Source organism: Coloeus monedula, assembly GCF_965178545.1.
Source record: "Coloeus monedula genome assembly, chromosome: 6".
In the NCBI taxonomy this organism is placed as follows: domain Eukaryota; kingdom Metazoa; phylum Chordata; class Aves; order Passeriformes; family Corvidae; genus Coloeus; species Coloeus monedula.
Window position 1 is genome coordinate 34434225 of NC_138786.1, and position 13658 is coordinate 34447882.

Sequence of the window (13658 nt, forward strand, 5' to 3'; positions counted from 1 at the left end):
TTTTCCTTTTTTCCTTCTCTCCTCTATCCGCCCCCTATTCATGTCACTTAACTGTTTAGTGTCATAGGTAACTTCTGCTGATAGAATCTTGGGGATAAAAGTTATGCTAGAAAACATTTTTGTGGATATTTTCATTGAGGAAAACTAAGATACTTGTAAGCTCTCTTTGCTAACTGAAACCTGAAGGTCATTTCAGGCTTCACTAAACACACAAGACTCTGGTTTGGTATCATTAGTGACTCATTTTCTCTTTTAATTTCTGTTGAAAGCATTCATCCATAACCATAGCTACCACTGAAAAAATAGAAGCTGCTAAGTCAGTAATAACGCACTTTTGCTTAAAAAGCCTTTAAAGAATGGATTGGATTTCACAACTCAGCAGCAAAAAGCTCATATACAAGGAAAGTAAGAAAGGTTATTTTTGAAGGTAATTTCAAAAACAGTCAGATGACAAAGATGCAATACTTTCTTAGTTCTACCTTTAAAACACCTTAGCTTAAAGTTTTACTTTGGGATGAAGTTCATTTTCAGAGAACAAGAGAGTAAATATTTTTCAGTGCTGAGTCCTGAAGCGAAAATTCTTAAATGGAGCGGAATAAAACAGTCTCAATATAGTGATGGTGCCAATTTGTTGTGGTTTAATATGTCTTCTTCTTACACCAAAACTCTCCACTGAATTCAGTAGTGGATTATATGAAAGGTAATTTGTACGTTCACAGGTTTTGTTTACACTTTCATTATACCTCTACTGCATTCTCTGATGTCTTGATGCAGTTTTCAGTCTTATAGCCACTTTAATCTGCTCCTGCACTCAGCATATCTGAATGAGTTTGTTGGCATAAGGGAATTTTGAAGGTTATATTGCAGTACATGAATCAGTGGAAAATGAAATGCACTTGAGACATGATCAGCCAGTTTTAATTCATTGCAGAAAGTTACAGATACCAAAATGCATTTAATGTAATCTGATATCTTTATTCATTCTTGAATTTATGAGCAATTCAGCAGGAGAAGAATGACAAGTTTGTTTTAAAAATAGTAGTCTATATTGAGTGCCATTTTAATGTATCTCTGACATATTTACATCTAGCAAGTAGAGAAAAGTAGAATCCTTGAAGATAAATTTCTATTTTCACAGGAAAAAGCAGGGGAATACAAGTTTTTCATTACTTGCAATATGATGTGTCATTATAAGGCAGGTCAGCTTAAAGATAAATGTTAAATAAATCCTCTGCATCTGGAGTCCAGTAAACAGATTAGAAGCTTGGTAGATTGTTCATGTTGTATTTTAAGAAAGAAGTGAATAATATCAGTGTTCTGTAAAGAGCTGCTTTGTACCTGCAAAGCAAAGCTGTGCTTCGATCCTGTCTGGCTGAAGGTTCATAGCTCAGCATATTAAGAAACAAGAGTCTACAACTGGTTTTCTTCCTTAGGAACAGGCCATAGCTGACCATAAACATAACTCAGGTGTGCTGTTGTTACACAGTATTATTTTGCTAGCTATGCCCAATCTTAAATCCAAACAGGACTAGTGGTGTATCACGTTGGGACACGGCTTTGGGTATCTTTATTGGGAAAAGTATAGATTTTTCTGTAGAAGTGACCCATCACAATGGGTAAGAGAGATTAATTAAGGCTGAAATTTTGACTTCTCATCTTCAAAACAGTTGATAGCAGTGTGCTTAAAATTTGCACTAAGATTATTTGCAATTCTTTGCTTTCTTTATGGAACTGAGAAAAATCTACTGATTTTGGCAAAATGTGGTCATCTAGGTGAATGCCTGTAAGTAGACATTAAAATTCTTGTCTTTTTATATGAAGAAATAGATAGCAAGCAAGTACAGCCTTGTTCTTGATGTATGATTTAGGGCTCCTAATATTATGCTAGGTGAAAGTTTTCATAATAAATGGCTAGTCTAAGTATGTCCATGGATGGAATCCAGAGGTACACAGAATCCATATGTAATGTAGAACTACATATAAACATATAAATTGTGGGCTTCAAACAATTTAAAATATAAATTACAAGATTGTGAAAATCAAACTTACATATTCATATAGGTAAAATATGCAAAAATACTGTTATCTGTGTCAACAAGTTGAAGCTATCAATACTGTGGAAAATTGTATGTGTTGTCATGTTAAAACTGAAATATGGGTCAGAAACACTGAAATGCAAACTAAGACCTGGTGTCCAATACAAGCAGCATTAAAATACTATGGAAAAGCTTTTGGTCATGAATTAACTTTGTCTATACTTAAAATTCTTAGGGTGGGGGATGGGGTGGAATGGAAAGATTTGGATGACATACTTTTGTTCATGTTTTGCTAGCTATGCTATATTTGTACTTTGATTCCTCCATGCCTAATTACATGATTATATAAAGTGAAACCTATTGTTTATTTACACATTAGGTGCTCTTCATTCTTTAATGTTGTGTTTGCAGACATTTCTATTAGATAAATTTGCTCATTAGGAAGTCAAAATGGGTGTCTTTTATATATCTGTGTTTTGGCCTTTCAGAACGCAGAGAGTGAAGGTAAAGAGGCAATGTAGGGTTCTACTGTGTCTCTAAGCAGCCCAGAGGGACTACAGAGAAAAAAGGAAACATGGTGTAGCTGAAATAAGGTTTCTCTGTTGTCTGGTGGAACCCAAACTGGGCTCTTAAGAATCGAGTAACTCCACTGATGCCTCTAGCATGGTTAGAAAAGTACAAGATAATGAAGAAATGTTTCTTTAAAAATATGCCACTTAAAAGTATGCTCAGAAACTCCTCTATGTGAGGAAAATAAATCAATAAATATTGTGATTTATTACTGCTTTAAGAAAGTAGAAGAGTGGAATCCCTACTATAGATTTGCCAGAGTTTTTAAGCAACTTTTGGTTATATGAAGGAAAGCCTATGGCTTTCAAAGCTTAGAAAAAATCACATCTTTTCTAAAGACACTGTTCATGCATTATTACTATTCCACCCACAGCCCTTCCAGTGTGAATATATTCTATAAGACCGTATATTTTGCCACAGATATGCTTCTTAGATTCATTTTGTAGAATCATTTGGTTTGGATGGCACCTTTAAACATAGGCAAGCAGGGACATTTTCAACAAAGTCAAGATGCTCAGAACCTTGTCTAACCTGACTTTGAACAGTTCCAGGGACAGGGCATCTACCAACTCTCTGCCCAGGGATACATAAACAAGACAAGTTAACAGCTGAATTAATAAAGTCTGCCCACCAATTTGTAGCTTATGATTTCTCCGTGGGTTTGTACTAATTCAATGACCAGCAGCATGGGACCATGCTACGGGTGCTCTAAACCCACGCCCAATATTATTCCTTGCTACCTCTTAGCTATTAATTAAAATGTCCTCTAAATCAGAATTTCTGCTTAGTTTGCTTTTTTCTATTCTGACTAGAAAACCAAGAGAATGCAAAAGTCTGGTTGACTGGCTAGCTAGGCCTTTAGTCTGCTGAAGGGTAAGGGGTAAGATCACAGAGGTCTGTGAGAAATATCGCCTGTGGCTGGCCTCTTCTGCTTTAATTTGTGGAAATATGGCAATCATGGTATCTGTGTGCATTAACCACATCAGACTCAGCCCTAGTATAATGTAGGAAGGGCCAACAGTGACAGAAATTTCATTATTTCCTGATTCTCCAAAGTCCTGTATTATGGCCAGATTTTATGAAATGGAACAATGCATTCAAATATTGTAAGCCAATCTGAGATGATGAAGTGTGAGGGCTGGTTGGCTGGCTTGTTTATTATTTCACACTTCCTCCCTTTTGGGCAAGGCAGCTTATTGTATTCAGAAGCAGTGTGAGGTCCCTGTCCCAGAGATATTTTGGTCTAATCCTTCACGGGAAAATGCAGAAGCAACAGGAAAACAAAAGGCCAAAGAAGGGAGAGTGGTGATGATATTAAAGTAGGATTATTGACTTAGTCAGTGAGGACATGCAAGAGTCACAGCAAAAGTGGGTTTTGATAACAGTGAACTGGTCTAGTTTTGTATGAGTCAGGATATTTTTCATCTATATTTTGGTATAAGATAGATGCTTGAACTTATTCCATTTGGTAATTTTCCCTAGCAAGAAGAAAAAAAACCTGTGGTTCTTATGTTTTAGACTTTGAAAATATACTTGAAAGAGAAATTAGTATTTTAAGTTCACATTGCTTGAGTTTTTATATTATTTAAATATACGACTGGGTATCTGAAAATTCAAATTAGACTTCAAAATCCCAATGAATACTATAAATGTGCAAAGATGTGATCCCATTATAGAGACATACTGAACTACATTTTAACTTAAAAGAATGGACAAATTGAATAGTTTTCTTTCATTGTCAGGTTGTTTCCTGCTTTGACTGGCAGTGTCATAGCCTGTAGACTTAAATTTCAGTGCTTTAAAATTCAGAAGTCTAAATCCTAATTATTTGCTTAACTTTCTAGGGCTTCTGTGGGTTTGGTAGTTAGCTACAACTGTATAGAAATCTCAAATCTTATTTTTAATTCATATGTTCTGTTTCTTAAAAAGTAGTCTGTGCTAAATTTGATTAAACTCAGACCTATTTTCTTAAGTCCATTAAAAAATATTTAGAGCGACCAACCAATCTACCAGACACATACAGGCAACAGAACTTTTTATTCTGTCTCCAAGCAGAACAAAATACATGGATATTTTGTACACTTGAAGATTATTTTTATTCCTACTTATCTTAAAATGAATCAGTCTCAGATAAACTCTCCTAAGATGTCATCAAGGCACAAAAAGTACCCTTGGTTTTTGCTCTCTTTTGGAAATGCTCCTTGTGAGGTCCTCAAAACAGGGAAGTGGGATCAAATGTCATTCCTTTTTCCCTTGAGCAAAGCACTTATTTCCACTGCACTCCCCTTAGATCAGTGGGCTTTGCTCCAAGTCTCAATACTTTACATACAGTCAGCCCCAGAGTGTTAGGTAGAATAGCTCTAGGACCATGCCGATGTATTAAAACAACCCACGGTCTCTTACCATCCTAAATTATTTACTTTATTCTATTTAGGAAAGTGTTCCGGTATGTAAAAACTTCTGTCAGGAATTCCAGATTATTGAGGGCATATTCAGCCTGGACTTCGGTGATAATTGTTAGTGTAATCCTAGAGTAAATGTGAAATCTGTCTATCAGTGCCATGACAATGTTTTTGCTAGTATTTTGTTACACTGGACTGATGCATTATACTAGCAAAGACAGAGATATTGCTTTTAGTCATTCTTAATTGTGTTTTTCCTGTTTGATCTTGCAACTTGAATTTGGATCTTCTAATACAGTATTTTTATCTGACATCTCAAGGTAAGACTGCAAAATCAGATGCCAGTCATGAAAAACTGCTTCTCATGTGGTTGCAACTATCAATTGATGATGAACACATAAACTGCTCATATTTACTCTAAAGCATTTTTTGTGAATATTTTTCAATTTGGGAAAAAAGCTAGCAACTGTTCTAAAAATGAAAAATTATGTTGTGATGCATACCCAAAATTGTTTATTAATGTTTGCTGAGATGTATCACATGAAGGGATTAGTGTAACACAGTGCATATTATTGAGGCAATCTTGTATTTCTATCAGATTTATGCACAGCTCTTTCAGAAGATGTATTTTTATGTGCCTGATAGTAAAGAGAGGTTGAGCATCTGTAGTTACCACTGAATTCAACCAATGAAGTCTGCACAGGACTAAGTGATACAGTAGTGATGTAGATGACCATTTTAAACTCTGTTCAGCTTATATATAGAGCAGATAGAGCTCTATGGCTTTTGTTTATACCGAGACATTTCAATTCTCATCTTCCTGAAAATAAAGTCAGTGTAGAAGAATAAGCTACAAAACCTTTTTTATCTTACAGTGTCTTATATCTTACAGTATATCTTCAGATATTTGGGAAGATTAACATGCTCTTGGGGTGTACCAACCCAGACTTGTATTATTGTAGATGACGATTACTTAGTTTGGGAAATGACTCCTCTGGTTTGGTTATGAGATAGCAGTAGCAGATGGTAAAGACTGAGCTCAAACAAGTTTGGTCTGTAGAGAATAGGGCAGCTGCAAATTCCTGAACATTGACACTGGTTGTGAAAACTGGCATCACCTTTCTGCCAAATTGCTGAGACTGCCAACAAACTGAAGAGGCAGTTGCAGACTATCAAAGGTAATTTAGCTTGTGGCAGACATGTTTTTTAAGAAATGTACAGATTCAGAAGGTACTATTTCAAACTCATCCCCTACTCCAAGGAAGGGGAAAGGTGAAGCTGATGCAGGTGTCATTCACTGAGTCGGAGTCACTTATTCTGTGCAGAAATCTTCTGTTGGGAATCAGCAGAACACTGAAAGAGCTTTTTTGCTCAATAAAGTGCTCATAGTAAGGAAAACTGTTTGATGTCCAAACAATATTGTTAGGTTTTGGACAAAAGGTAAGGAAAACCAAGTATTTTTTATAAATACACTGGGTGTAATAATAGCATTAAAAAAATGATGGTGTAAAGAAATTCAGACTTCCATGTAGTTATCCAATACTCTCTACAGTTCACTAATATTAGCAGAGATAAATTTAGAGGACACTTACTAATATCAAGGTGATAAATGTCCTATAGTTGAACTGTCATTATAAGGTTTACTGCAACGTTTATGTTAAAATGAAAGAAACAACACATTTCTTCCAGTATTGCCTACTTCCTTGATGCTTAGAACTTCTGGCTTTTTGTGTAAGAATCTGATTCCCTGTAATAATTACAATATCATATGTCCACAGTTGTTAGAGCATAAGTATCTAACCTTTACACTTAGTGGAACAATGTTCTCCGTAGATCGTCAAAGCCACTGCATTTAAAGCATTGAAGAATCTGCATATTGATTAGAATACACCTTCATCAATATTGCTCTCTGTTTATACACCCACTGGAAGTACTTTCCACCATGCCATTTTCACACCGTTTTTTCTTGTTATAGATTTTTCTCCAGTTAGATTTGAATTTACAAATATTCTTTTTTCTTCATTTATTGAGAATTTAATCTCTCTAAACCTTTTTTATCTCACTTCCAGCACTTTACCAGAAAACTTAGTGATGATGATATCAATTAACAATGCTCAGTTTTACTGAATAGCTTCATTAATTTCAATTGAGAATACTTACATGTTGTGGCTTTCAACAGATCTTTTGTCTCTGCTCATACAGCCTCTCCCCAGCACAGAGAAGAGAGATCAGTTAAGCAAAAACACTTCTGTATCTTCAGCATAGAACAATCTCTTATGCAAGATTGCTATGTCAATGCATCTATAGCTCAGAAAGACAGCACATAGGCCCTTTTTGATCCTTAATCAGTGAATGTCAGCAAGCTGAGAAAATCTTGTCATCTACCCAAGATCTTGGAGGAGTATTTATGCCTAGTATATCCTGGCCTTATCATTCTTCAGAGGACAGTTTCAGCTCATTCTGTTTTCCTAAGACAAATGCAGTGAGCATTTAAAATTATGATGTTATTTTATAGTTGGTCTGTGAAATGCAAAAATGTAATTTATCACAGTTTGTATTCTAATTCTTTTTGAACTAATAAAAATGTAGTGACATTAGCATAAGATAATTCAGTGTAAACAACTGCAAAATAGCTAAGATACACAAATGATTATTAAAGTTTCTGTTTCTAGTTTGCATGATTAATTTCAAAATATTTTGGTTGTGTTACTAGTTTTCAGAAGCATAGGTTAATGAGACTTCAGTTTGGTAGTTCACTAAGCTGGGGAAATAAAATAGGTTTCTGTTGATTAGACTAGGAATCTTAATTGTCCTATGTGAAATACACTTAAATGAGCTGATCTGACAAGAATTGACCAAACTCTTTTAGTTCAGACTGAAAGTGAGATATAGCAATTACTGTTGTTTTCTGTTGCAAACTTAATTCTTGAGTTTAAATGATTAATCCACTCCTGTGCATAATTTGTAGACTATATGTTACATAATTGTCTGATTCTGTGTGAACTTTCTTTTTTAATGCTTGATTCTTACTGATTCTTTATCCTGTGATACTACTGCATATTAGGATGTTGAAAATATTAATTGTTTAAGGTAGTTGCACTCTGTATAAAATATTAGAAAGGGAACTGCAGTTTCGCAATTTTTCTACGTCAGCTATAGGATATTGCATTATTTTCATTTTCGTCGGTTGCCTTATTAGCTGAATTTCAGCAATATGTTCTTTGTAACCAAACAATGAATTGCATAAAAGAAATTGAGGTGAGGCATAATTCTATACCCTTGTCATCTGATAAAGTTTGTTAACAGTGCACCCACACGGAAGTGATGTATTTCTCCTGAAAATCCAGTGCAGACCTACAAGAATTGAAGACACTCATACGTTTTGTCAGAGAGCAAAGCTTTTATGAGTACAGCTTGAGCACAGCTGTGTCTTTTCCAATATATGGCCAAAAGACAAAATGCAACATGAGATTTTTTATACATTCCAAGGCCCATCTGCCATGAAAACCCACTTATCTTTGTGGCTACAAGTTTGTTATTGATCCAAAATGGTAAGAAAATAGAGGGGGGAAAAAAAGAGAGAGAGAAAAAAGAGAAAGAAGAAACAGCACAAGAAAAAAGGCAACAAAGGGGAAAAATGCAGGGGAGAAAGGAACCATAAATCCATTCTTTTGTTGTTCTTCCAGCTGCATCTGTGAGCAATTGTCACAGTTACTAGTCAAACTGTGTTTGACTTATTGCCAACATGAATTTTCCAAAACCTAAATGTAAACAAACTCTGCAAGTGCTTCCTCATTTGCCAAGCCAATAATTATTTACTTTGTTTGGACCTAACATTACTGTCAGTTCAGCTTTGCAGTCTGTAATGTGTTTGCTAATGAAACCATGAGGTCTAAAGCTATGCATTAACCTTGTCACCCTTCAATTTTGAGCTCAATAAAGTTGCACCATGATTTTGTAAACTAGGGTTGAAGGATAAGCAAATGATTAATTATATTTTCTGTTTTCCTTTATCTAAGTAAATTGTTCATCTTTAAATCTGCCTTGCATTTAAAGGTTAACTCACTGAATCTGAGCACTGGGAAGATGTATCATTTGCAATGGTTAAAATTACCATTTGTACTACATATCTGAAAGCTGGCAAACATGCATGACCATGACTTGATAAGTCATTAAGTCATTTCACAATGGTAACTCAGAATGGTAAAAGTATAACAAGCTGATGGGAGGCACTCAGCTGGGGGAACAATAGGAATGTTTTGGTTGTGCTTAGGTACAACATTTTATCCTGGGCCTGAAGGCTGTGCATGTATTATGTTTGTTTGTTAGGTTTTTAGGATTTAGGATTAGGACTTCTTTAATTCTGGAATGGCATATGTAACATAAGGGATGAGTATAGCCTATCATTTTACTAGATGTCACACTAAACACAATTATTTTACTTAAATATGTATAAATCCTAATGTTTAATCTAAAACACTGTGGTTTTGTCATGCATTGTTAAAAGTTAAATTCTCAAACTGATTAGAATAGAAACAGACCCCATATTAACAGATCAGTGGAACAGAAGACATTCAGGTGGCATGTCATGTGTGCTGGGATTTTATCCCTGTGAATTGTGATTTAAACATTTTTCTATGTGGTGTCCTTCTTGTGGTGTCCAGTGCCAGCTTAAGGCCCCTTGATGTACTGTATACTTGTATACTCTAATATACAATGTTGTTAACAGCTTTGATATACTCTGCAATCAGCCAGAGGTTAGTGTGTCACTGTATTATTTGTTGGGTCCCTTTTCCTAGACAGAGTAGCATTTTTCCCTGAAGTAGTAATAGACAGCTAAGATATTACATATATATATATATATATATAAAATATATGTATACACTTATTATATAAGTCCACCAATTTTGGGTCTTTTGCATAGGTGATCTTAACAAAATCATTTAGCCCTTCAAGTGTTGTCTTATCAAATAACTTAGTACTTTAGTTGAAATCTGATTTTTTAGTAGAAACGTCCTTTTGCTGTCTATGTATTCAAATGCCATGCAAGATTAAAGGTTATTAATAAAATCTTGTACATAATTTCTGTCTCAAAAAGAGATTCCAACCTCTGCCCAGACACATCACACTGAAAAGTAGAGTAATTGCTAGTAGAAAATCCTCTGATATTTCTTAGGATATTTTTTCCATGGAATAAATTATTAGAATAAATGTGGCTTCAAAATGCTTAGGGTATCATGGGACTAAAATCATGTGGCAAGTCAGAACTTGAAATTAATTCTGAAAGGATTCCAACAGCTAAACAAAACAGTACTGTTCTAGTGGTGATCTGCAGATATTTAAGGCCAGTGTATTTCCAGGAATCCTCACACAGAATCTAGTAGACAGAAACTCACTTGGCCTTCTCGCTTCATTGGACGTTTAGAATATATGGAGGGCTAGAGAAAGGTTCTTAGTCCTTAGCTGCCAGAATAATTTCTTGCTATAATACGTTTAATGAAAACCTGAAAATGTTCATATCCAAAGGACAAGACTAATATTCTAGAAAGCTTTAGCTGGATAGAATCAAAGATCTGATTCTGTGTTTCTAGCTCCACTGGACGTGGAAATAATGTCAAAAAGTAATACACAAACAAGTACTTAACTTCTGGAGAAATGCTGATATGTTTTAAGTCCTAGTGGTTTCTGTCTTGGAATTCAGAATTTTATACAGCTCTCCCCCAAATATCCCTCACTCCTGTTATATTTGGAAGAAATTTTTTACATGTTGGAACCCTTGGTTCTGAGAATTTCAGCCTTTCAGTGCTGACAAGCAGTGATCCTCAGAAGCACACTGTATTAGACCTGAAAGCTTGGGAAAGGCTTCCTAAATTGTGTTATAACACTGGGGTTGTTGCTGTGTAATTAAAAGTTATATCACTGGGTGGAATATGTAGAGGTGTAGAAAATTAGGTTTAGGGGATATAGGTAACAATATGGAGGATTTGGGGTGTGGATTTATTTCTTCTTCCTTTCTCCTTCTTCTTCACAAATCTAGGGGTTTTGCTATTGGGCCAAAAAACCTGCACTGCGGGTCATGAAAAGTTAGTAATTGGATTATGAGTAAAAACATATTACTTGGTACTTCATAATTGGTTAATTTAGACATTAAAAAGCCTTAGAAGTTAGAACTCAAGGCCATTTTTTCCACCTTGTTAACTAAGAGGCACTCTCTGTGCAGCTGTGTTATAGAGAAGATATAATAAACATCTAAGTCCGAAGACGAACTCTCAGTCTCCTGCATTTTAATTCAAACTCTGAGTAAAAGAACTCACAAAGCAAAGAAGAAAAGAAACGGTAAAAATAAAAAATTAAACCCATGGGACATTAATATTTACATACAATCCTTTTTTTTTTTCTTCAACTGATGAACCATATAAGGAAACTGTGTTTTGAAGATTTCATTTAAAAGAAGGCATTGAGGTGATAGTTAATATATGATTAGAAAGTGGGGGGGTAGTAATTTTTTTGTATCATAAAGTCCTGTCTCATGCTTTTACTGCTTCATTTCATGGGTTTCTTTTGAAGATGTTTTTGGCTTGTAAGCTGAAGTTTTACACTTGAGTCATACAAAAAAATCCTCTTCTGCAACACAAGTGTACACAAATCGCTGGCAGAGTCTAAATTGTGGATAATTGGATTGAGCTATGAGCTTAAAGATGAAGGGGACAAATCATGTCCCAAAGCTGCATTTGATAGTCTTAGAGTCTTATCTGGGGATGTTTTACACCAGGCTTGAAGACTGCATTTGTTCATAGTGATTTGTACAATCTACAATGACATTTTATTTGAGCCGGAGTCATACAGACAAACCATAACATGTATTTAGCTCTTTCTTTTTCGGTTTTGATGAGATATCGCAGCAAAACTGTCTGTAGAAGATTGCTTGAGAAACGTGGATTTAAAATGTTGAGATGAATACTGTAATGGATGATGACAAGATGCTGCAATGAGCTGCAATGTTAATATTTTATTAGAGGTAGCTCACAGATAACATGTGTTAGGAATCATGTTCTTTTACAAGCTACTGTAAGCAACACTTTGAACTTGTTACTTACATAGGGAAAATATTCTTTTACTTTAACGTGTATACTTTGCCAAATAAATTTGTAAACTTCTTTAGGGGATTTGTTTATTTTTCAAAGCCTCGTTATTTGCAATAATGTTCCTGGAAAGTAAAGACTAGTTTGTTTTGTTTACCTGTATTTACCATTTTAAAAGAAATTATGTTGGAGATTGGGATGCTCCTGTTTATAAATTACTGCACTTCACCAACACAGTACAGAAAGTAACTTGGAAAGAATTTCTCTATATGAATATTTCTCATGGTTATACACCTCTGACTTTTTCCTTCTCCACTATGTTTCTGTCAAAGTTATTACTCAGGCAATTAGTTAATCAAGATAACTTATACAATGATATATCTTCATGATAATACAAAGTTGTTCTCATTGAAGTCAGTGGTACAAAATCCCATGAGGCAAAATTAAATTCCATGTCTGTTAGATACAGCATATAGATAGGTCAACAGACTGTAATATTTGCATATTTTGTCCTAATCTGTCTGAAAATGTTTAAGATTTTTCATACAGAATATTTATGGAGTGAAGTCAAAGCAGATGCCATGATTCACAGGAAGTTCTTAGTAATATATATATTTCCTCAGAATAAAGCAGATTTTATTGCCATTTTAACAGATAATAAAATATACACCTTACAATGGCTTTGTTTATTATTGAATAAAAATATACATTTTTGAATGGTTATTTTAAAAGAATCCAGGATTTGAACTGCATAAAGTGACATTAATTTCTGAGTACCGTTCTATGGTTCAGAGCTCAAAAATGTCTTAAATTAGTGATTTCATAGTGTAAAATTCTCAGATGCCATCATCAAGACTAACCAATGGTGCATTATGCCAAATCAGAAATTAACACAATGTGGACTGGTTTTCATATGCCAGCAGTTTTATGTGACAGGAGAAATGTGGAACCAATTTATTTTATCCTCCAGATGGATTTCTGTAGATTACTTTTTAACTGATCAAACCCCACATTACAAATCCAAATGAAAATGCCTATCTGTCTTGAATGGAACATCAAAGTTCTTCGATTATTGCTCCAACTCTTAATTGTAATTAATCATATTGAAGAAAGCCAAAACCTAAGCAAGGTCAGAGTCCCACCGTGTCAAGAACTGTGCAAAATATACAGTAAGAAATAACTCCTCTCCAAGGAGTTTATAGACTAGGAAGATGATGCTGACAAGCAGGAAAAAGGAAGTAATATTATTCACTTGATAATGATCTGAAGTATGTACTCTCAAGTGATTGATACGGAGTATTTCAGTAGCTGAGATACGTCTCAGGGACTTGGTTTTCTGACATCACTGTAATATGAAGCCTGATAATATCAGGAAACCCTAGTTGAAGAGGCAAAACTCACTAGCTAGTTTTGAAAATTCTGCCTTTTGTGACTGCCCTGTAATCTACAAAGAACTGTGAGGTAAGAGCAAAACTGTGCCCTGTTATTTCTAGGCCTATTCTTGTACTGTGTCTTCCCTCTGAAACTGGGAAGTCTATATTAGAAGACAGCATAGGTTTTTGTCCATT